Source organism: Eptatretus burgeri, chromosome 1 (genome assembly GCF_056783735.1).
Source record: "Eptatretus burgeri isolate ZD-2024b chromosome 1, Ebu_testis_v1, whole genome shotgun sequence".
NCBI lineage: Eukaryota > Metazoa > Chordata > Myxini > Myxiniformes > Myxinidae > Eptatretus > Eptatretus burgeri.
In genome coordinates, this window is record NC_140961.1 from 27269163 (window position 1) to 27295445 (window position 26283).

The 26283-nt window shown below is 41.9% G+C and overlaps 2 protein-coding genes and 1 long non-coding RNA gene across 4 annotated transcripts in view; 2 read left to right on the plus strand and 1 right to left on the minus strand.

The window, feature by feature from the left end:
• Nucleotides 1–1559, plus strand: part of LOC147034089 (uncharacterized) — a 4654-nt gene extending 3095 nt beyond the window's left edge. Inside the window, exon 2 of the mRNA XM_085886101.1 lies at nucleotides 1–1559. This exon is cut by the window's left edge and continues 339 nt beyond it. The gene's annotated coding sequence lies outside the window, so the exon portion shown is untranslated.
• Nucleotides 1–26283, minus strand: part of LOC147034088 (hepatitis A virus cellular receptor 2 homolog) — a 244515-nt gene that overhangs the window by 64295 nt on the left and 153937 nt on the right. The window lies entirely within an intron of this gene.
• On the plus strand, nucleotides 8867–22504 carry LOC147034090 (uncharacterized). Its single transcript, XR_015056768.1, has 3 exons — nucleotides 8867–9346; nucleotides 16374–16435; nucleotides 22000–22504. It is a non-coding gene; the product is annotated as an uncharacterized LOC147034090 (long non-coding RNA).

The following is a 26283-nucleotide window of genomic DNA, read 5'->3' on the forward strand; positions in this document are numbered from 1 at the left end:
TTTACCAATTTTCAGTTATTTTTTTTTCCCAATATTTTTCTATCACAATTATTTGTTTTAATTATTTAATTTTCCTTTTTTTTGAGGTTCCCAGAGGGAAACATGAAGTGTTTTTGTCCTGTGATTGTGAGGATGTTGAATGTGACTGTGACTTTTGACAATGACAATGTCGAGGTTGAGAAACATGGGGAATGAGCTGAGAGTTGATCCCCAGAATAAGGTGCAAGTTGTCCCTGCAGGTGAGCTTTCAAGTTCGTGTGTACATTGAATGATGTTTTCATTTTGCCAAGCTTCCTCTTTATTTTCCTCTTCCCATTTTACATAATTATGATTAATTTTGGAATAACTTCGTTTTACCTTCAGAGAATAATCATATCATAGTTGGAGTTGCTGTGTTAGCAATGCCGGTGTCACCGCATTACCAAATTCACCAATTTTTTCAGAAAATTCTACTTCATTTCAGTGTTTTGTTTCTGTGTCGTGATTGTGTTATTTATTTGCTTTTCGACTTTTGTTGAATCCTCGATGATTCCTGAAAGTATTTTTCAATTTCAATACCCCTGTTTCTGTAAATTTTGCACAAAATTTGATCAGGAAGACATTCACAATGTAATTTGAGGAAAGTCACCTATCTCTGGTGAGCGGTTACAGGAGGAGTGCTCAAACTACATTTTCAATGAACATGAATAGCCTTGTGGAATGGACGCACTTCTCCTGATGAAGGGCGGTCGTAGTGAGGCTGTGTTTCGTGATGTAGAGGAGCTGAAGAATCTTTGAGGTTTGAGGGATCTGAAAGTGTCTTCGCTGTTTGAAGGGTCTTTTTTGTACACACAGTCGAGGCTCGTGGAAGAGCTGCCACACTGCTCTTCACAGACTAAAACAGGAAGCAAAACATGCATGGCATGGACAAGATGGACACAGAAGAAAACTCCCAGGAGGGAAGACTGAAAAATTTAACAGAGGACGGATTTGGGCGGGGTTAACAAGGGCAGAAAAGATCATGTTGTTCAAATGGTGACGATCTGAGATGGTAATGAACAGCTGTCTTGAAGACCTGGAGGGAAGAATGCGATTGAACAGGATGTGGAAGTTGATTCTTTCGGCAAGAAAAAAAGAGGAACAAATGATTGGAGGCGTGCAGTGACCTGGATTTCGGTAGTTTCACAAGAAGGGGGTTGATAGTGGACCCTGTGAGCTCTGCAGAAACCTGGGGGTGACAAAGCACAGAAAGATCAGAAGGTGCAATCCTGGAAATGAGGTGGTCAAAGACAGAGAAACCATTGACCTGTCTGCGGCAGTGAATTGACAGCCATGGGTTCGTCCTCGACTCAAGTTCAGTGACGGAAATTCCAATGATCTTGAAGGCCTTGGTTTGCACAGCATCAAGCAGGGTGAGATGTGAGATGGGAACCAGCCCAGAGGATAGAGAGAAGTCCTCCACCAAGCTGCTCATGAAGACCTTGGAGGTGGATTCGAGTTCAGGTGTGCCAAGGAAGGACTTTGTATGACGGAGTGTGGTCATTCGGAGAATGGCTTCCGAGGCCAACTTTGAAATGTGGTTTGCCCAAAAAATATCATTGCTGATAGTGAAGCCCAGGAGCTTGATTGAATGAACTTCCTGAAGAGGATTGGCAAGAAAGTAGATTGGGGGGGGGGGGGGAGGTGGGACAAGAGGTGTGGTTTGTCAGACTATAATTTTGGAGAGAAATAAAATAAGAGCATGAGATTTGTTAGGATTGAAAGACATTCCAAGTCTTTCGCCAGGTTGTCATTTTTTTCCAAGGCCTGAAGAGAGGGCAGATGCTGCAGCCTGCCTTCCTGAAGGATAATTGATGTCACGGCAGAGGGTGGACTCATCAGCAAATCAATAAAGAGGATTTTCCAGGGTCAGCGAGATCATTGTTGAAGATCAGGAATAGAACTCAGCCCAATGCCTTGGGCATTCCAGTCTTAACAGGGTGATGAGATGAAAAGATTCCACTGAATGCCTCACAAAGGTTACGAGAGAGGAGGAAGTCATGAAGTCATGTATGGAGTTGGCCTTCACAGGCAGAGAGTTTGGAGAGTAAGGCAGAATGCCAGACTGCATCAAAAGCGTGAGATATGTCCAGAGTGACGGCCCTGATCTCATGTCTGATTACACTGAACAACAAATTTCAAATTTTTTTTTTTACTGGAGATGTGTAAAGTGATTAAGACTAATTTGAGTACGCTGATTTCAAAAATCATAACCGTTTTGCTGTATCACGTCAGGATTTTCAGGAACAGAAATATTCCCATTGCCTAGAAGTCAGGATTTCAATGAAATTTACATATGTCTTTAACATGTCTATTTCGTACAATTGTTGTTAACTTGTGTTATATTTCTTTCTTTCAGATAAAGATGAGTAGGCGTTCCTGTACCAATCATCCTGACAACTTCTGTTATGTCTGTGGTCGGTATACCAAAAAAGATCAACAGCGAAGTATATCTACAGCAGTGAAAATGAAGGCCGCCTACTTTCACTACTTCGGGTGTAAGGTGGGGGACCAAGAACAGAGCTGGGCACCACACATCTGCTGCACAAGCTGTCACACAACCTTGACTCAGTGGTTGGTGGGCAAGCGCGCGAGCATGCCATTTGCGGTGCCCATGATATGGCGTGAGCCGCAGAATCATCATGATGATTGTTATTTCTGCTGCACAAGCATCGCCGGCTTCAACAAGAAGAATAAAGGTCACATCAAGTACGCTGACTGCGTCTCTGCTCGTAAACCTGTGCCTCATGATGACGAGAACCCTGTTCCAACACCTCCAGCTGATCAGAACATAGCTGTAAGCCATGGTGAAGAGGATGGTGATGATGAACCTTTGAACCCGACACTCAAGAATCACACCTTCTGAACCAGGGAGACTTAAATGATCTTGTAAGAGATCTCTCGCTGTCAAAGGCGAAGGCAGAGCTGCTTGGATCAAGGCTGCAGCAGTGGAATCTACTTGAACCTAACACCAAGATATCCTTGTTCAGAGCACGTCACAGAGACATGGCTGAGTTCTTTGAGATGGAAGACACGATGACATTCTGCAGTGACATCAACGGTCTGTTGAAAGAACTTGGGTGTGATCACGATCCTGCAGACTGGCGCCTCTTCATCGACTCGGGGAAGAACAGCTTGAAGGCTGTTTTGCTCCACAATGGCAACGAGAAACCATCAGTCCCACTGGCTCACGCGTTCGGCATGACAGAGACCTATGAGACGATGCGGCAGCTGCTTGATTCCATCAAGTACAATGACTTCAACTGGCACATCTGCGGAGACTTGAAAGTGGTGGCGCTGTTGTTAGGGCTGCAGTCAGGCTACACGGAATACATGTGCTTCCTTTGTCTCTGGGATAGCAGAGACGACAAGAATCACTGGACGAAGAAAGATTGGGAAGAGCGAAAAGAGCATGTACCTGGTCGACACAACGTGAAGCATGTCGCCCTTGTCGACCCAGCCAAGGTTTTCCTTCCACCACTCCACATAAAGCTCGGCTTGTTGAAAAGTTTTGTACGGGCAATGGATCTGAATGGGCGTGGGTTTTTATACCTCAAGGAAAAGTTTGGCAACACCTTGTCGGAGGCCAAGATCAAAGCTGGTGTCTTTGTTGGACCGCAAATCCGACAGATTATGAAGGACGAAACTTTTCCGACAACTCTAAACCCCAAAGAGCTGGCAGCGTGGAGGAGCTTCAAAGCTGTGACGGACAACTTCTTGGGGAACGAGCACGCGGACAACTATGAAGAAATAGTGCAGCAGCTGCTGGAGTCCTTCAGGAAACTTGGCTCCAGGATGTCCCTGAAAATCCATTTCCTACACCAGCACCTGAACTTCTTCCCTGACAACTTGGGAGCAGTCTCGGACGAGCACGGCGAGCGATTCCACCAAGACATTTCACTCATGGAGACGCGTTACCAAGGGCGGCACAACCCGAACATGATGGGCGATTTCTGCTGGTTCCTGCATCGTGAAACTGACACAGAGCAGCACAAACGCAAAGCCAAATGCCTAAAGCATTTTTAATTACATTCTAGTGGAGTTTTTCTGTAATTTCTATAATTTTGAAGCATTCATGATGAAATAAATGAATAAATGAATTTTTGTAAATTTCATTGAAATCCTGACTTCTAGGCAATGGGAATATTTCTGTAACTGAAAATCCTGACGTGATACAGCAAAACGGTTATGATTTTTGAAATCAGCGTACCCAAATTAGTCTAAATCACTTTACACATCTCCAGTAAAAAAATTTTGTTGTTCAGTGCAATCAGTTCTTTAAACATCACCTGCCATTTAATTGTTGTGGAAACGTTAGCTTGAAGCAGCGCTCGCCAATGAGCTTGTGGCTCTGCGGGTTTGCCAGGAAAAAGGGTGAGAACAGATAGATTGTACACTGAGGATTTCTCCATCTGCTTAAAAAACCTAAAGCTTTTAAATAAAATTAAAAGATTTGGAAAAGGACATTGGGATAAATTGAGGGAATCTTCTATGTCTGTTTTAACCCAGTTTGCTTAAAAGTCCGTAAAATCACAGAGAAAATTCTGCCAATACCTCTGATGGACCTCACACTGGTGGCCACGGCAATGTCAGCAGCTGGCTTCCATCTATGTACAAGGGGGTTCCTGAGGTGTTTTACTCTGGTAACGCCGACATCAATAAACTTTTGCATGAAAGATCTGTCACTACAGACCCCATCAAAAAAAGAATTAAAAAATATTGGTTCATTTAAAAACATCTGAAGGGAGTAAGCACTGGTATCACGGCGAAAAGAAACAGCCTGCCACGCTTCCAGCATGCTTCGGTAAAACAGAGGGATCGATGTCATATCCACGTGCTTCGTATCAAGAAGAAAAAGCTCATCACCATAGCCTAGTTTCCCAGCTTGCTTAAGCAAGCAATGGGCAAAGGCTTTCCATCGGACGTCAGAGTATAGAAGCCTTTGTACTGAAAGGAGGCAAAAAGCCATCACTTTGCTCGTCACATCTATTAGCCCCTGTCCACCTTCTGCAGTCGGCAGGCTTAGTATTCCTGGCCGGAGCCAGTGCTCCCCCCCCCCTAGAAAAAATCTAAAAAAAGCTTTGAAGTTTTTTAAGGATAAAAACTGGGGCCTGCAGTGCCTTGAAAACATGCCATAGCATTGATGCCGCAAGATTATTAATGACCAGAGTACGACTCCGGTAGGAAAGCTGCCTCAATAATCCCTCCATTTTATCAACCGCTGCTCACTTTTAGTAATCAGCGATTCCCAGTTTTTTGAAATAAAATCTTGAGTTCCAAGAAAGACACCGAGGTAGCGTATTCCTTCATTGGTCCATTCAAGCTGCTCTGGTAGGGTTGGAGGGGGTTTCATTCCGTGGACCTAAGTAAAAAGCTTTGCTCTTTTCCAAATTAACTTTAGTCGAGCTTGCCAAGCTAAATTCCTTGACAGACTCAACCAAAGCACGAGCATCGTCATCTGAGTGCACAATTGCGCAGAGATCATCCGCATAAGCAATGGTCTGTACGGGATTTTCTAACGGCAGAGGATTAAACCCTTGCAGCCGCGTACGTAAACGATGTAGTAAAGGTTCAATTGATAGGGAGTATAGAAGGCCAGACAGGGGGCACCCTTGACGAATACCCCTGGTGACAGGGAAAGGCTGACTTAAGATGTTATTTACTTTGAGCAAGCTAAAAATATTATTGTACAATAGTTTAATATAACAAATAAAATTTTCCTTAAAACCAAACCCCCGTAAAACTGCAAAGAGATAAGAATGATAAATCGTGTCGAAAGCTTTTTCTTGGTCTAAAAACACTAGACCAACATTCCTATGTTCAGCAATACAAATATCGATCATGTCACGTACAATAAAAATGCGATCATGTATTGTCCTTTTAGGGATGCAATAAGATTGATCGGGGTGTACAATCTCCCCAATCAGAGGTTTGAGGCGGTTGGCAAGAACTTTTGAGAAGATTTTGTAGTCCGTGCAGAGGAGCGAAATGGGATGCCAATATTTAAGTTGCTGGAGGTCTCCTTTCTTCGGTATGAGAGCAAGTATAGCCCTGCGACAGCTGAGTGGTAGCAAGCCTAATTGTAGGCTATCAATTAAGAGGTCAAGCAACTCGGGTCCCAACAAATCCCAGAAGGCTTTGTAGAACTCTGCAGGGATTCCATCAAGTCCAGAAGCTTTACCTGTGGGCAAAGTTTGCAAAGCTGTAAAAAGTTCGTCAACAGTCACTTCCTTGTCAAGTTGTTGACATGCAGATTCGGACAAGGTGGGCAAAGAAGTGGTTAAGGAACTAATCATGTCTTCTTTCGTGTTTCTGGCACAATGCAAGTCAGAGAAGTATTGTTTCGTCAAGCTTCTGATTTCTTTTGGATCGTGTGTTGTTCGGCCTCCTGGTGCCTGCAGCGAAGTTATTTGCTGGTTTCTCTTTTTTTGCGCTTCCAAAGCAAAGAAAAATTTGGAAGGAGTATCAATAGAGCCGTAGTTCTCCATTCGCAGCCTTATTAGAGCCCCTCTGACTTGTTTTGCACAGAGTTGAGCAAGGAAGGCTTTCTTCGTTGCTAGTAGAGAAACCGTCCTTTCAGCACTGGGAGTTGGAAGGCTCGACTGGAGAGACAATATTTATTTGGCAATTAGAGATTGCAGCGTGGATTCGTTCTTTGTACAAAAGGAGCAATATTGCTGACAAAAGGTTCTAATATGGGTCTTCGCATTGTCCCACCATTGTGTGAGGCAGGAGTAGGAAGGCTTCCGTAGTAGAAAAACTCCCCAAAAGGTTCGAAAGGCGACAGAAAACGTGTCATCTTGCAGAAGACTCGCATTGAAGGTCCAATGGGCAGTGCCATGATTTCGAGCCGGGGAAAGTATATGAAGAACAACCATGTGGTGGTCCGAAAAACCACTTGGAGTGGTGTCAACATGGTCTATGACATTTAAAGAGTCATTATTAATGTAAAATCTGTCTCGCCTTGCAAGAGATAGCCGGCCATTTGCACATAGGCACCACGTGTATTGCCGTGCAGATGGGTTCTGGAGTCTCCATACATCCATAAGGGAGAATTTAGACAATGTTCTCTTTAAGGGTGTTGTACTTGATGGGTGGGGCTCTTCTCCATTACGGTCAAGGGTGGATACAATGTGCAATTAAAGTCCCCACACAAATAAACAAGACCATCAAAATCAAGGTGTGTGAGGAACATTTCTAATTGTGTGAAAAATTAGATTCTTTCCATTCTCATACAAGGTGAATATACATTTATTAAAGTGTGTTTATAACCATTATAAAGGAAATTAACTGAAGCTAAATGCCCTTTAGTAAACTCCTTAAAAGTGACATTTTCAGGACAGAAAGAAGGATTTAAGTAAAAAGCCACTCCAGCACTAGGACAGGTCAAGCTACTAAAGAGCCATTGTCCTTTCATGATGCGAGTCCATTCGCTCGAGCACGAAAAGCTACATCTTGTCTCTTGCAAAAGAACAACATCAAAATGTTTTTGCTCGACAAGCAACTTTACCTGAGCTTTACGCAGGGGTGAACGTCCCCCATTTATATTTAAGGTTACAATAGAGAAGGTCATCGTGGAGGTAGGGAAGGTTTGTCAGGTAAAGGAAAGTTGGGTTGCGCTTGTAGCTCTTTCCGAGCTTTCAATACACACTTCCTAAGGCGAAAAACTTGTGACTCAGTCACACCAAGTTGTTCAGCATGAAGGAGGAGACGTTTTGAGGAGTTTATAAAGCCAGACAGGTTTGGGAAGAAGGTTATAATTTTAACGTTTTTCTTTCGAAAAATGTCCTCAAGAAACTTTAGGATTTCCATGGGCGATACATCATCATCATCATCACCCTCCAGTTCCTTGGCTATTGCTGGGTCATTCCAGACTTCGCTACCAGCACTAGAGGCAAGTGACGAGGCCCCATCTGAGTCATAATCCGAGTGGCCTTTATTTTCTCCTCACACACCGAAGCCGATGCTCTTACAACAGGAATATCGTCTTCTACTAAAAGTGTAGCTGTTTGCACAGCGGGAGTTTTAAAACCGTAACAGGGATTACCGTTTTTATATCGGAGGCTTCGCACTCTCCCTCTGGGCCTGCCACGTCTTGTGCCTCCATTACCTCAGACACTTCGTCGTCAGCAGGGCGCGGGACGAGAGCAGGTTTATGGTTTTAGTTTCAGTGACCGGAGTGGTGACCACAACATCTCGGGGCGTTGCGCTCGGTCCTTGTTCATGAGAGGGATGAACGGAAGGGTCTTCCTTCGTTTCAGCAAACACACTGAACCTATTCTGCAGCAGAAGACCAGCTGCGGGAGCTTCTGTTTCTAAAGAAAAAAAAAAAAAAAAAAAAAAAAAAACATTACGTTCATTCGACGGTGCTATCTTTTTCGAACAGCTCGCCTGTGTGTCCTCACTTCCGCTTCCTCTTTTATAACTCCTCTTGGAGGACACGGTGATAAAACCCGCGTCATCAGCGGGAGAATTGTTGATTTCCGCGCTCGAAAATGAAGGCTGATCTGCCGTCCCCGACGCGCCATTATTATTACTAATACAGTATCGGCATCTGGTTCCGTCCGTCTAGATGTGCCACAAGAATCAGCGTTTCTTCCTCACTATCTAGATGTGCCACTAGAATCGGCGTTTCTTCCTGACTGTCTGGATGTGCCACTAGAATCGGCGTTTCTTCCTCACTATCTAGATGTGCCACTAGAATCGGCGTTTCTTCCTGACTGTCTGGATGTGCCACTAGAATCGGCGTTTCTTCCTCACTGTCTAGATGTGCCACCGGATATACACTCCGGACAAGCACCTTTTAAATGTCCGAAGGCACCACAAGTGAAACACGTCATTGTCTGTGTTGCAATGTACATTCGGTAATTTCGATTTTCAACTACTAATGTCGCAGAGTCATTGAGCGATTGAGCGTTGTTTATTTAACACCATGTAACAGTGCCGCCGGAAGGTCATAATATGGCGGACTGAAGAATCCGAACGCAAATGAAAGCGAATCATGGAGATTTTTGACACCACCGTGCCGAATTGTCCCAGAACGGACAAGATCTGTTCGCTTTTAACAAAAGGCGGTAAATTAGATAAAGCGATTTTCACCGCCGGTGAGTCCAACATAGTAACGTTAACGAAAATATCTGGCGGTAAAGACAAACCGGTTTCAACCGCCTGAGCGACACAGCGCTCCTCGGAAAGAAAAACAACAACTCGTTGGTTCATCTTTGAAGCTGCGAACACATTTTCAAAACCAACGAGTTTACCCAAGACCATCACGAAGTCCTCGACCTGAACCCCGTCGGGTGGACTAACTATTACCCCATTCTTACGAGTAAGAGACTCGTAAATGCTATTCTGCAAACGACTGTTTGCCATATAGTGGGGCAACTTAGCATAACAATTGTGCATTTTGTGAGGAAAGCACCAAATTTGGCACACTCGTAGCCTAACATATTAATATGGAATAGGCAAAGCCAAGAAGTGAACGTAGAATTATTCTTACATTCGCTTCTGACTTTAGGGCGCTGTCACACCTTGACGTTTTAGCCAGGAATGGCAACGTATAAAAATGTATGTAAAACGTTGGCGTACGCTGAAGTTTTGAGGTTTTTTTTAAGTTTTGGTTGTATTCATAATGTGTTGGTCGTATGCATAACGTATTAGTAACGGGCACAGAACGTTTCGTTGTGTTAAAGATAACTTATACCAAACGAATGCTTAGCCTGTTGTCGGCGTTCACAACCTATGCCCAACGATAGTTTAACTTACGCATAGCGCGCTGCACGTATCGCCGACGAACTCGTGGCGTAGCCTGTTAAAAACCTGCCGCACGCCGATTTAAATCATAACCGCCTGAAAATTGGAAGTGTCAACATCGCAGTCACACCTTGACGATTTAGCCAGCGTATGCCGACCTATGAAAAATGTGTCTAAAACGCTGGGACATGTCGAATACAGTATGGGTAAGTTGTCTATATGTTAGGAGCACGCTGAAAAACAATCAAGTACGCTGGCATATTACGTGGTACGTCTAGTACGTCGTGAAATTTCAAGCATGCTGAACATTTTACGACGTACTCGACGTATGGCTCACAAGTTCCGCATACGCTGGCATAAGTTCTCAGCACGCTCCGCGATCGTTTACACACGTCGGCCACACGTTACTTGTAAGTTACTCATAAGTCGAAACACGTCGAGGTAATGCTTAGCATACCCGAAACTGAATTTTTCACCTACGAGTAACGTGCTTTGAACCTATTAGTAGCGTGCTTTGAACCTATGTGTAGCGTGCTTTGAACCTATGTGTAACGCATCTCAAACGCACATTGGCATATGTAGACGAATTAGATTGACGTCTTCCGGACGACCACAGAACTTACTGAACGTGTTTCTAACTTACAGCTACCGTATAATGGCGTATTGGCAGCGTTTAGGGGAATAGGTATATACAAATGGGCTTCACAAGAGGAACCCGTCAGTGTTCCAGACTCCATGTTGAGTAGATGTCAATGTCAGTAGCAGTAGCAGTAGCAGTAGTAGTTTGAGAGAATTCAGTAATGTCGATGTTGGTAGTAGTAGTAGTAGTAGTAGTAGTAGTAGTAGTAGTAGTAGTAGTAGTAGTAGTAGTAGTAGTTCGAGAGAATTTAGTGATGTCGATGTTAGTAGTAGTAGTAGTAGTAGTTCGAGCGAATTTAGTCATGTCGATGTTGGTAGTAGTAGTAGTAGTACTTTCAACTAACGTGTTGCAAAGTGCAAAAGGGTCATAGCCAACGACACGGATTCACAATTGGCAGGGTATTGTGTTGTTTTTGTTGTTTCCTATTCTCTCATGTGCACGCGTTAAGTAATATTCACAAGATAGAAGTAAAACCCAATCGTGTTTATACACCGCACAGCATTTAACAACAACCGGAAGCAAAAGGTCATAGATAACGACACGGATCGAAATAGCCAGGGGTATTGTGTTGTTGTTGTTGTTGTTGTTTTTGTTGTTTTGTTGTTGTTGTTTTGTTGTTTTGTTGTTTCCTATTCTCTCATGTGAACGTGTTAAGTATGAAGCTCACTGCGTTCGCTATCAACAGATTTGGATATTGGGCCATCTCAAATTCAGCCGCTGATGGCTGTGGCAGCCATTTTCCACTGCCATCAAAAATTTTGAGATGGCCCAATATCCAAATCTGTTCATAATATGATAGGCTACTAGTGTGCCAAATTTGGTGCTTTCCTCGCTGAATGCACAATTGTTATGCTAAGTTGCCACACTAATTACAGGGACTTTCAGGAAGGAAAGCAGGGAATTTGAAGGAGGTGGATTTGGGGTGGATTAACGGGGGTAGAAAAGATCAAGGATTTGTATGGGGGATGATAAGCGGTGGTGGTGAACAGCTGTTTCGAAGGCCTGGAGGGAAGAATGGGATTGAACAGAGTGAGGGAGTTTATTCCAAAGGTGGGAAAAGAGAGGAATGAAAGAGTGAAGGTGAGCAGTGATTCGTGATTTGGTAGTTTTACCAGAAGGGGTTTTTTGGCAGACCTTGAGCACCCTGCAGAAATATGGTGGGGACAAATCGCAGACAAAGCGGGGGGCGGGGGGGCGAGACCGGAGAAGAGATGGAAGAAGACAGAAAGACCACCAACCTGCCTGCGGTGATTTAGTGAGAGGCCCAAAGACTCACTCTCATCGCGGGAGATGCCAATGGTCCTAAATTCCTTGGTTTCCACAGCGTGAAGCCGAGAAAGGTGGGAGGCAGGAGAACCAGCCCAGAGGGGAGAGCAGTACTCCATCAGGCTGTGGGTGAAACCTTTGTATGTGGTCAGGAGCTCAGGTGGGCCGAGGAAGGACTTTGCACGAAGGAGGATTCCCAGTCGGCGACTGGCGTTGGAGGTCAGGTTAAAATGTGGCTTTCCCAGGAAAGATCATGGCAGATAGTGAGACCCAGAAGCTTGAAATAAAGGACTTCCTCCAAAGGATTGTTGAGAAAGTGCATGGGGGGGGGGGGTATTCCAAACGGTCCTTTTGGAGAGATATTGTGAGATTGTGAGATTTGTCCGGATTGAAAGACATGTTCCACGTGTTGGACCAGTTTGTGATTTTATCCAGATCTGCAGTGAGCGAAGAAGCTGCTACTTGCCGGTCTGAGAGATGACAGATGGTACGGCAGAGGGTGGAGTCATCAGCAAAGAGATAAAGAGTATTTTCCAGAGAATCGGAGAGATCATTGATGAAAACCAGAAAAAGAACAGGGCCCAGAACGTTACCTTGAGGAACTCCATCCTGGACAGGAAGGGGGGATGAAAGAACTCCATTTCGGGCCACATGTTGATTGCGACAGGAGAGGAAGTCTGCGAACCATGAGTGGAAATTGCCTTGGATACCATGGGAAGAGAGTTTGGTGAGCAGGGCAGGGTGCCGGACCGTGTCAAAAGAACGCGATATGTCTTGGGATATGGCTGTGATTTCATGTCCGGCATTGAGGACATTCATCCATTGTTGAGAGAGCAGAAGCAGCATATCCAGGGGTAGAGTGACCTGGCCTGAAACCAAATTGATGATCAGAAATCAGCCCATTGGAGAAGAGGAAGGATTTAATGTCATCAGCGATGATGGATTCCATAACCTTGCTGATGATTGGTGAAGGCTGATTGGTCTGAAGTTGCAGGGATCTGTTTTAGCACCTTTTTGTGCAGAGCAGTAATGTCTGCTGATTTTCAAGCAGATGCCAGATGACCTTGAGCAAATGAGAGGGTGAATAGAACAGAGAGAGGGTGAGCAAGAGCAGAGGATCAGGTTTTTCAGACACGTGGGCTGATGCCGTCTGGACCGGTTGCAGAACCTGAGTCGAGGTTTCACAGCAAGCTCTCCACCTTGTCAGAGGAAAAGGACACAGAGTCCAGGGACAGTTGGGTGCGACTGGATAAGGTGGGTAGAGAAAGTGATGGGTTTTGGACACAAGATTTTGATCCAAACACCGAGTTTAGGCATTCAGCCTTTTCATGTGTGGTAACAGCAGCACGGCCATTTGAGGTAAGGTGGGGGATGGAGGGGGAACATACACCAGAAACAGACTTGATTAGACACCACCAGGATTTGGAGGAGGGAGAGAGGTTTGAGAGATGAGACTTGAGCTTCCAAAGATGTTGATTTCTGGCTCTCCTGAGGGTAGATACACACTTGTTACGAGCTTTATGGAAGGAACTGAGATTTCCCTCAGTTGGGTTTGCTTTCCATGAGGCAAAGGCAAGTTGTTTCAGGACAACTGCCTCACCACAAGCTTCAGTGAACTAAGGGTGGGAGGAAGGGGAGGACAACTGAAGACGAGAGGGGATAAATCTGTGCATGAGGGAGAGCAAGTTTCTTTGAAGGATTTCCCAGGATGAGTTGATGTTGGAGAAAGTAGCGATAGGAGACCAGTCTATAATTTTGATGGCTGCTTGGAGACCCTGACCGTCGGCCTGAGTGCAATGCCAGACTCGACGGCGGTGAGGTGGTTCTCTGATAACAGCCAGAGAGATGTTCACTTTGACAAGGACGTGGTCAGAACCGATTGGAGCAAAGTTAGAACAGCAGATATTTTCAGGAAATATAGCCCTTGTTCTATAATGTCTAAAAGCTGCCCTGCTTCCAAGCCCTTGTACATTTCTGCAATTAAATAACTGTCTGCAGACCGCTCCATTTTGTATGCCATCGCCAAGGGAGCGTGCCGGCTTCGCAGAACCGCAACACTACGTTCGTTGTTATTGCCAAATGATACTACCACTACTATTATTGTTAATATTATTAGCATTAATTAATATATGGTTTGTCACAATGTTATCATTACCTCCGCCATCGAAGGTGAAGGAGGTTAATGTTTTCACCCTCTCTGTCTGTTTGTTACTTGCAAAATCGAAGATTTTTCAAGTCCATTGGTCAGTCGATTTTGTTGGGTAGTCCATCTAGTCTACCATTATTAGCAGTATTTCTGTCGATATGTTTGTCTGTCTGTCTGTCTGTCTGTCTGTCTGTCTGTCTGTCTGTTCGGTCCACTGCTCCGTTAATACAATGGCGATTTCGATGAAACTTGGTTGGTAGGTTCATTCCATGACCTAGTTGTGTCCAAATGAGAACCTAGTTGTGTGCAAATGAGAACCGTTGCTATGGACCCATCCGTTGCCTAGTAACGGACCTTTGAAATTTTGAAAAATCCTAAAAAATTTATTTTTTCGAAAATCAAAAATCGGACCATGAGCGACTGTGGGCAGTAGACTCAGCCATATTGTCAAAAATTTCCAGTCGGATCCTATGAAAACTGTCGGAGAAGATAGACTTTGAATGAACCCTGGTCGAAAACAATAAAAAAAACGAAGTTCTTTATATCAGAGACTATGAGTGAGACATACATGAAACTGGTATGGTAAGTTCATGGTATGTCCTAGTTATGTGTGAGAAAGAAACGTTGCTATTGACCCCTCCGTTGCCTAGCAACGGCCGAAAAACCTCTAAATGTGGGGGTATTTTAAATAGAAAACAATCTGCAGCATTAACCCTTGAAGCTAGAATCATGAATTTTCTTGTGCTTAATCCTCAGGTCATTCTCCATCGAACGGGCCCATCGCATCAGGTTCTATCTCTTATAGTTTCCAAACGGCAGCCCTGAAACTGAAAAATCACAACCAAATGGTCTCCAGATCGAGCTTGCTATGGACGCTTTTGTTGTCTAGTACCAGCTGAAAAACGACTAAATTCGATTTGATTGACTACCCATGTCCGCCTACCGGCTTGTTCTTCTGTCTGTCTGTCTGTCTGTTTATTGCCTACAGGTCAGAATTCTAAACGGATCATCGTCAAACTTTACCAAGTCGGAAAAGTAGTCTCAACTTTTGAGGTGAAAGGTCAAAGGTCATCTTGAGGTCAAATTTCTAAAATCACTTTTCATCCGATTGACTTGAAATTTGAACAGGATTTGCATATTGCATCACTGCATTCGGAAGCCAAATATTTGAGGTCAAAGGTCAACTCAAGGTCAAACTTATATAATCATCAAATTTTATCTGAAAAATCGTCAATTTACATCATATTAACTTCAAAGTTAAACAGGAATTGCATCGTCCATCACTGAATTTGGAAACCGACTATTTTTAGGTCAAGAGGTCAAAGGTCAACTCAAGGTCAAAATTATAAAATAATAAATTTCAATCTGAAAAATAATCAATTTTCATCCGATTGACCTGAGCTTTGACTAAGATTGTCAATTTTAAACTTCATCAAATGGACAATTTGATGTATCTATGACAACCGTTGGAGAGGGGTGGACTTTGCAAGTATTGTGCTCTGCACGACGTTTCTTGTTTGTTTGTCCACACAGAACGTGAGTGCAGTATGTGTATTCATTACATTAGACCTTTTAAGACCCTGAGTCCCAGTGAGACCATGAAGACCTGAAGAACCACAAATACCCTAAGACCCCCTAAAATTATTAAGACCCCGAAGAACTTTTAAGACCTGAAGACCTGAATACCCCTAAGACCCTCGGTACACCTTTTAGAACCTTCCAAACTCTAAGACCCTTTCGATCCTCTTGGACACTTTGGACCTTCATACCTTTCAATATCCTGTCATATTATATCTTGAACCTTTAGACTCTTTTTAAATGTTTTAAGACCCTTTAGTCCCCTTCAGACAATTCCAACCCTTTAGAGCTTAAAGACATCCTTTAGACCCTTTCAACCGTTTAAGACCCTACAGACACTTGAGACAATTTCGCCTTTGCAACGAGAGAATTTAGACCTATCATTTGCAATCGACATTTCATTTTGTGTGTAATTTCATTCATTTGCTGCACAAAAGTCCTAATGAGGGTCTACAATCTCTGATTGCTCTTTCTTGTTACCTCCACCAGTGAAGGTGAAGGAGGTTATGTTTTCACCCCTTTCTTTCTGTCTGTCTGTCTATCTGTCTATCTGTTTGTGTGCAGCATATCTCAAAAAGTTCTACCTCCAGCAGAACTCCACAAAAATACATGACACACACACACACACACACACACACACACACACACACACACACACACACACACACACACACACACACACACACACACACACACACACACACACACACACACACACACACACACACACACCTCATCCATTCATAGGAGAATCCAACCTTTGCCACCTGATATTGCACCACCATTTTGTGGTGGGAAGAAAAAGTGTCAGAGTTTTGGCTCGAAGTAAACTTTTCCCATCACCGGGGACGGGTCCTTTTGCCAGCTTTTCCTGTCATTGGGGATGGGTACTATTATTCCTCGTTTTATTATAATTGTCACAATTTATCATTTCATTTCAACAACATTGACAAATTTACCTGTTTTTTTTAGGGTCTGAAGATAAGCCGAGTTCGACTACCTGTAAGGTGTCCACAAGTTCACCAACAACACTGGTTGGTTCCTCCAGTGTGACTCTCTTCTGATACTCTTTATCATCTTCTAATCCTCTCTGATATAAAGATAATCTTCGAGGCTGTCTGTGATCAGTAAGTCAGTGAATCAACTTATTATTTCGTCTGCAGCCTGTGGGTGCTGGTTGCATCATTGCTGGGATCACGGCTGTGCCGCTGATGCAGTGCCCCGTTTCTAGTAAGCTGGTACTAGTTTTGCCAACCTCAGAAGGCTGACAGGCTGAATCATCCCACCGATCGTTATTTATCGAAACGACAGGGGCTCAAACTCAAGAGCCGAAGATCTTCAGCCAGCCACCTGAACCGTTAGGCAAACACCAGGCTTAGTGAATCAACAGACAGGCCGGTAGGCGACATGGGTGGTCGCGACATAATTGCATACTAGTCATACAGTTTTTGACGGATTGGGCTGAAATTTTTTGACAAAGAGGGTGATTATAGTGCGCATAAAAGCCTGGAAGCCGATTTTTGATTTTCGAATTTTTTTTTTTTTAGGATTTTTCAAAAATTTCAAAGTTCCGTTGCGTTCAACGGTGGCGTCCATAGCAACGGTGGCGTCCATAGCAACGCTGCTCAAAAGCATACAACTAGATCCTGGTATGAACCTACCTGTCAAGTTTCATCAAAATCGGTTGACTCCTCTGGCCTCCAGAGCTGTCCATTACATACAAACAAACATACAGACAGACAGAAAAACTGAGAATAAGGGTGGTCTCGCAGCGACTACCCAACAATATGATCTCAGTTCATTTTTGCACCAAAGTTAATCCTTTTCCCATTTATTTTGATCACATTATGTGCTCCTGATGAACCTCCAACACACCGAGGAAATTCACCAAACCATGTTTACTCTTTATTTCTCTTTCTCTGTATTATGATGTATTTCGTTATTTAGATGTGCTGTAATATCATGAATATTGTTGCGGTGCTGGCGGCCAAGGTTAAACCCCCTGATCCAATTCGTGGTGACGGGCAGTCAACACCGCCAGCCTGGATGGTCGAGCGGTTTTTCCTTATTAGGAGACAGACATATTGATACTTGATTATCATCATGCACGTGGGAAGGGTGGGCCGCAATGGCGGTGCGACGGGGGCACAGAAATGGATGCACAGGGGGGGGTGTATACTCGAACCCCACGACAAATACACCAACACAGCCACTTAAAATGAACAAACTTAATGAAAATAGACATATTTACAAAGGACAATAATCAGAATATAACAACACGTGGGGTAAATTAAAGTCTAAGTCGAGGCACCTCTACACAAAGACTTAAATACAGACAAAGGAAAAACGAAACAAAGGCAAAGCAAATCCTCCCTTTATTCTGGTACTTAGCTTCGTCCAGAGAAGGTCCTTATGGAACTTGGAATCGAGGCGCTTCAATTTGCACTTGTCAACGCGTGAAAAATGGCGCCTCTCTCTCTCTCTCTCTCTCTCTCTCTCTCTCTCTCTCTCTCTCTCTCTCTCTCTCTCTCTCTCTCTCTCTCTCTCTCTCTCTCTCTCTCTCTCTCTCTCTCTCTCTCTCTCTCTCTCTCTCTCTCTCTCTCTCTCTCTCTCTCTCTCTCTCTCTCTCTCTCTCTCTCTCTCTCTCTCTCTCTCTCTCTCTCTCTCTCTCTCTCTCTCTCTCTCTCTCTCTCTCTCTCTCTCTCTCTCTCTCTCTCTCTCTCTCTCTCTCTCTCTCTCTCTCTCTCTCTCTCTCTCTCTCTCTCTCTCTCTCTCTCTCTCTCTCTCTCTCTCTCTCTCTCTCTCTCTCTCTCTCTCTCTCTCTCTCTCTCTCTCTCTCTCTCTCTCTCTCTCTCTCTCTCTCTCTCTCTCTCTCTCTCTCTCTCTCTCTCTCTCTCTCTCTCTCTCTCTCTCTCTCTCTCTCTCTCTCTCTCTCTCTCTCTCTCTCTCACTCTCTCTCTCTCTCTCTCTCTCTCTCTCTCTCTCTCTCTCTCTCTCTCTCTCTCTCTCTCTCTCTCAGTGGGAACGTTCGTCAGGCAATTCACGAGTGGTATTCAACACCAAGGCTCAGAGACCCCGTGCAGCTGCTTTGTCTATCCGCACCTTTCGATACACTCTTTACAGAATGGCTGCCGTCCCCTTCGGGTACACACCCGAGGCTCGGGGTCCGTTCCTCATGACCCAAGCAAGAGCCAAAGGCCATCCATCGTCTTGCTTCACCACGTGAGCCAAAATCACGTCAGCACTCATACAATAATCATGCCGTCTTCTTCATGCATCGAAGGACAGCCATTTCGTCATGCCCTGATCTTTCACGCCATCTCCGAGCTACATTCTCGTCTCTCGACTGTGTGCGTCCTTTACTCTGCACTCAAGCCCTCTTCACACTGACCTCGTGTGTGCGCTCCCAATCTCTCGCGATTCTAACTGACATCACACCGAACCCCCGTTACCTCCTCCGGCTTGCTCGCACGAAACCCGGGAAGCTTGCTCGGCACATTTGGCTAGTTTTAACATCACGCCCATCAATCATCAGCCTTGGGGGCATGACTTTGCCCACCTTCACACTTATAGGTGGGGCTTCTGCCTGCTCGGCACGTTTGGCTAGCTTCTTACATCACGTCCATCAATCATCAGCCTCGGGGCGTGACTTCGCCCACCTTCACACTTAGAGGTGGGGTTTCGACCTGCTCGGCACGTTTGGCTTGCTTCTTATATCACATCCATCAATCATCAGCCTCGGGGCGTGACTTCGCCCACCGTCACCTTTGGAGGTGGGGCTTCGGCCTGCTCGGCACGTTTGGCTCGCTTGTAAATGCAGAAACGTAGGAATAGGTTCCAGGGGGGCAATCACATACTGGGGGAACTTATTCTTAATGTGGTGACACCAAACACTTAAGCTCACAGTTTCCTTCCTTAATTACATTGAGATGTCTCCTACATGGCCACGGACCAAACAACTCTCTTCAATCTTAACTTTCCTATGAAATTCCTCCATCTACCTCCACAACCGTAAAAAATATTCTGATTAACAGGAGTGTGACGAGTGGTTTGGCCTGTTCAGGAAACATTCATTCATATAATCATTAAATTGTAGTATTTGCCGAAAAGAGGAAGAACGAACAACCCCAGATTGGTTTATTTTGTTTCTCCATACTTTGTCCTTTTGAGATTATAACTTGCGATGGAGAATCATATCTTTTGTGTGAAAGAAAGACGAATCCCACCCAATACCTGTATATTAAATAAGGTAATTCTCTGCACTTTGTGTGTAGGTGTAAGTACATTGAAAATCACTTCCCCAAATTTTGCATCCATGAGTTGATAGTACCTGTGGTCAGGTAATGCGTACAAGGACACGACTTACGATTTTTTCCTGTACATGTGCCACAGTGCAGGTGAGGATTATTAGCCATGACACAAAAAACAATTTACCCCTCTTCTCCACTACTTACCCCCCCCCCACCCCCACCCCTGTGAGATGCTCCCGAAGGGAGCCGGTGTTTCTCGTGGAGCAAAGTTGGTAAAAATGGTGAAATTTTGTTACTTGTTCTATGATAGTTTGTGGAAAGTGCAAACTCTGGTTTTTAGCCTCCAGTTGGATGTCTGCCCTGCTGGGGGATTGTATTTGGGATTTTGTCCGTCCATCTGTCCATCTGCAGTCTCTATTCCAGAATTACTGAACACATTTCTTTCATATTTCACACAATGATTGGGGAAGATACAATGATTGATCCAGGCGAAGATATCGGGGCCAAGAATTTTTTGAAATACAATTTTTGGCCTCATCTCTCAAAAGTGAAGAATCACTTTAAAAATTAAAAAAATCTCGTATCCAGATCTGGATTCGGGTCTTCACCAAAATTGAATAAATTCTTCCTTGCGACACACCCAACGTGTCCACTAAGTATTGTTTGAATACATCCACAACTTTTTGAGACGTCGTGCAAAATATAGTTTTTGGCCCTATCTCTCAATGGTGAAGAAGCAAATAAATATATTAGAGTAGCCGGATCCGGACCAGGATCTTCACCAAAATCTAACCAGTTCGTCCTTGCCAAACACCTAACCTCTCTACCAAATTTCATCCAAATCCGTCCACAACTTTTTGAAGTATTCTGCACACAAAATAAAAAACAGACAGACAGACAGAAAGGGGTGAAAACAACCTCCTTCATCTTTGGTGGTGGAGGTAATAAAAGATGTTGCTTCATCCAAGACATCAACCACGTTGACATCAAGTTTGCCAATATATTCCAATTTCTTTCCAGCTTTTGGTGTCTTTATCATTTATGGCAGTACCCTTGCCAATTCCAAACAGATATTGCACTATATCACAACCTGTGAATGCATGTGCATGCAAGAGTAGTGAAGCTGCATGAGCGTGCTTCTCCGATGTTGCTTTGATATTGATGGTAATGCTTCCAAAGGTTGTTACACTACAAATCAGTTGCAAAGTAAAATAGCAATGCACCAGCAGGATGACAACGTCAGTATCATCACAGATGACTTGTATGGGATTTGCCCCTCTCAGCATCAAATGAACCATTTGATGAATTATGATGACATCTGCCTCCTCGTGTGATATCCTTAGATCATTGCGATCTGTCAAATCTCCCTTCTGGATCTGTACAGGGATGTTGTTGTGCCTTGTCACAACAATTTATTATAATTACTCGTGAACTGCTCCCCTCTCTCCTTCAGATTTTGACAGATGATCTCCACCAACTAGATCTTATTTTCTGTAGCTGTGAGTACAACTCTTTGTGGAGGCAGTGGAGTCCACCACCAACCCCTTCTCGTGAAACTGCCAAAATGTAGAACCATGCTTACCTCCACTCATTTTTTCCTCTTCTTTCCTGTTCATGGAACCAACTTCCACATTCTCTTAAATCACATTCTTTCCTCCAGGTCTTCAAGACAGCTCCTCACCACCATGTCAAATCCAATACCATGATATTTTCTCCACCCATTAAACCATCCCCCACCCCTTCTAAAATTGGCTTCTGTATCCATATTGTCCATCCCTTGCATTCTCCCCTACAGTTCATCATTACCACATCCGATATTTGTCCGTCTCTGTCCATTTTCTCCGTCTTCCCTGCTGTTGGCTTCTTCTCATCCAGCTGTTCCTTTTGTTATGTTGCATCCTGATCCATTCTGTGTTGTATCTCTTCCACGAGCCTTGACGATGTGTACAAAACCAATATACACTTTACCATCACCGTTACCTAAATCCCATTTTGGGATTTTGATGAAACTTAGCCACAAGCTTCACATCTGATGCCTAATGAAGGTGTATTGACCACATAGGCACTACACTGCATAGGTTACCTAAAATAGGTAAACTACACGCACGATTTTGATGAGACTTGACCACAACCTTCATCACCCTTGATGTTCCAAAGTTTGTTCATGGGATTTAAACATTCAGGCTTTATGGGGGGTCTTGGGGGACTGTTGCTCCTGATCTAGGTGGGCTTCAGGACAGGTGGTCCTATTTTTTAAGGAGTGGTTCGGGGCTGAGCCTTTGAGGACTTGCATTCTTGTTTTAAAACATTCATATCCCTGTTAATTTCTATTCTATTTTTTTGAACAGGAACTTCCAGGTCGAGAAACAACTTATGAAACTTTACATGGTACTTCATCTGGAAATGAAACAACTTATGAAACTTTACGTGGTGCTTCATCTGGAAAAGAAACAACTTATGAAACTTTATGTGGGATTTCATCGGGAAAAGAAACAGCTTATGAAACACTCCACACAGCATGATAAGAAAGATTAAAAAGTTTTTTAATCTTCAGCTTTGGATGGAGGATTTCCAAAACAACAACACAAATTTGGGGGTCTCTCTTACACATCTGTCGATCAAAAATTAGATGATGAGATATAAATTTTATAATTAGCAAATGAACAGAAATTAATGTGAGCATTTCACGAGATGAATCACACAAACCGAGTCTGAAGAATCTTTCTAATTCCTTTATCAATTATATGACATCACTGGTCAAGTGTATCTGTGGGAAATTATCAATTTTTACTCACCAAAAAATAAATCATAGAGCATTGTAAAATGTCTTATTTCTATCAAGAAGCAAACTGATAGGGGAAGAGAAGAAGATATCCCAATATTCGTTGACGTTTTGAATACATCATCACATTACAGATGAGGTAATGTAATGAGGAGGAGCAGCTGTGGTTTGGATCCACAAATGAGATAATTTTGTTTTCTCTATTATGGAGATAACTATCTAACATTATATGCAGGAAGTTTCAAGAAAGAAAGATTTTCCAGATACTTTTCCTTTTAATCTTTCCTGGAATTCCCTTGCACTGATTATAAAATTCCATCCTGTTGTTCTGCTATCTACATTTGATTTGCTCGCAATACTTTGAGGAAAAGCATGGCACCTGTTTTGCACCACAAGTATGAAACTGTTAAAGTTTAAAATTGGAGATCTGGCATTGCAATTGAATCAGAAGCTTATTATTGTAGAAGCCATGCTGTTATTTTAATCCTAATCGCTCATACTTTGCTGAATGATGATGTAGCAAATTACAAAACAACATTTATGGAGACATGATCTCACAACAATAATTGAGAAATCGTTTATTTCACTATGAACAAAGTAACAGTGAGATATATTTGAATATTGTCGCGGATCCGGGGTTTGAGGCTTGCCACGAGAGGAAGCACTTGAGTCCCTTCCAAACAGAGTGAGTTAGAGGGATTGTAGAGCAAAGAGAATAACATGATTATATTTTATTATACATTATTAACTCTTATTGATGTGATAATAAATTTCATTAGCATGACCTGCAACAGTTGAGTATTATACTGTATTATACATTGAACATGGTGAGATATTGAACACATTGTATTACATTTACTGTGTCATCAGGTGGAAAAATAAAAAACGTGAAATAAAGAAAAACCTCTTTTTACTGTACTTCATATTAAAGTGATAATTGTAATTGATTTTTAGTGAAAATGGACACTGAATGAAAATGTAATATTGTAAATAATCATTCGTTTGTGATAATGTATTTCTACAGGAACATTGAAATCAGGTAATGGGAACAGTATTGTTGTGGACCCAGGGTCACGAGGGTATGAGGGTGGGGGTATCCCCGTTTCTCCCCAGACTTACTGGAAATGGATGCCATCACCCATGAATAAGGCCGTGTCTTGGTGGGTCACAAATTGAGCGCAAACGCCAAGAATTTAACCACGTGACTCAGTATCCTCCATCTGACTACTGTTTAACTGTGGTACACGCAATCTCCTTATTGGGGAATCCTGCCCTCGGCGGTTGTGCAACTTTTATCTTTATTGGATCTTTATTTATACTGTTATCTTCATTGGATCTTTATTTATACTTTTATCTTCATTGGATCTTTATACTTTTATCTTTATTGGATCTTTATTTATATTTTTATCTTTATTGGATCTTTATTTATACTTTTATATTTATTGGATTTTTATTTATACTTTTATCTTTATTGGATCTTTATTCATACTTTTATCTTCATTGGATCTTTATTTATACTTTTATCTTTATTGGATCTTTATTTATACTTTTATCTTTATTGGATCTTTATTTATACTGTTATCTTGATTGGATCTTTATTTATACTTTTATCTTCATTGAATCTTTATACTTTTATCTTTATTGGATCTTTATTTATACTTTTATCTTTATTGGATCTTTATTTATACTTTTATCTTTATTGGATCTTTATTAATACTTTTATCTTCATTGGATCTTTATTTATACTTTTATCTTTATTGGATCTTTATTTATACTTTTATCTTCATTGTATCTTTATTTATACTTTTATCTTTATTGGATCTTTATTTATACTTTTATCTTTATTGAATCTTTATTCATACTTTTATCTTCATTGGATCTTAATTTATACTTTTATTTTTATTGGATCTTTATTAATACTTTTATCTTCATTGGATCTTTATTTATACTTTTATCTTTATTGGATCTTTATTTATACTTTTATCTTTATTGGATGTTAATTTATACTTTTATCTTTATTGGATCTTTATTTATACTTTTATCTTCATTGGATCTTTATTTATACATTTATATTTATTGGATCTTTATTTATAGTTTTATCTTTATTGGATCTTTATTTATACTTTTATCTTTATTGGATCTTTATTTATACTTTTATCTTCATTGGATCTTTATTTATACTTTTATCTTCATTGGATCTTTATACTGTTATCTTTATTGGATCTTTATTTATATTTTTATCTTTATTGGATCTTTATTCATACTTTTATCTTTATTGGATCTTTATTTATACTTTTATCTTCATTGGATCTTTATTTATACTTTTATCTTTATTGGATTTTTATTTATACTTTTATCTTTATTGGATCTTTATTTATACCTTTATCTTTATTGGATTTTTATTTATACTTTTATCTTTATTGGATCTTTATTTATACTTTTATCTTTATTTTTAGATCCTCGTGGAGAATCTCAAAGTCTTACTCACGTTGTTGTTCTTCATCTTCTTCTTGTGGACTTTTTTGTTTCGCAGCCTACAGTTTTCATCGAAACTTCCTGAAACTTGCCATATATATGTAAAAATACGCTGCACAGACAGTAACCATCTCCGATTTTGAAAATTCCTCCTAGAAAAAAAGTTATGATGTCAAAATATCTCCGCTAATGGAAATTGCCTAAAAATTATCTCTGAAACTAGGCAAGCTTTTTGAATTCCGTTTGTGGGAATCGAACAGGGCATTAGCAGAGATGAATTACCGCACATATGATGCATGACGATGATGTCATATCAATTTTTATGACGTCATTCCTATATTTTGACATTTTTTGTTTCACAACCCAGAGTTTTCATTGGATCTTCATGAAACTTGCCATGTATATGCAGAAAGTCCACGCGCAGGCAGTAACCATCTCCGATTTTGGAAATTCTTCCTAGAAAAAAAGTTGACGTCATAATATCGCGCTAATGGAAATCGCCTATACCATTTTCTGAAAAACTAGGCAAGCTGTTTGAATTTTGTTTGCGGGAATCAAGCCGGGCATTAGCACAGATAATTTATCGCAAACCTGATACGTCACTGTGACGTCATATTCGTATTTATGACGTCGTCATTAAGAGGCCGAGGATCTTAGCTCATTTGAGCTTGTTTTCTCCACAACCGCTTGTCAGAATGAGATGAAATTTTAAACATAGGAGCGACTACTCATGGACAATGTTGTAATTATAATTATGATGTTATAGGTTATGTGATGTGGTAGCAATGTTGGAGAAAGTGAAAAAAATTTGACCTCTGTTTCTCTGAAACCACACCGAGGAAAGAAATTGAAACTTGGCATGTGGCACGAACTCCTCCATGGAGAATGTGATTTTTTTTAATGACATCATAGGTGCCTTGGTTATGATGTCATAATTGCATATGTAGAACACTACATCCAATCAGTATGAAAAATTTTGAGGGTCATGTTGGATAAAATAGTCCACAGAAAAAAATTTGATGACATCATAGGTAATGTGATTCGGCAGATATATATATATATATATATATATATATATATATATATATATATATATATATATATATATATATTGTTTTTAACCTTCAAAAATCTTCTTCACTGAAGTGGCGGAACAGATCGAGGCAAAACTTTACATGTATGACTGCCAATCCATGAGGAACAAAAGGCTCACACATATGACATCATTGGTCACATGGTTTGGCAGCCATATTGGGTTTAAAAAAAATATAAATGTTTTCTCTGCAACTGCTGAATCAATTGACATGCAACTTTACAATTATGATCTAGTAGTGATGGGGAACATGTTCAACTTGATCTGCCACATGATCTGTCA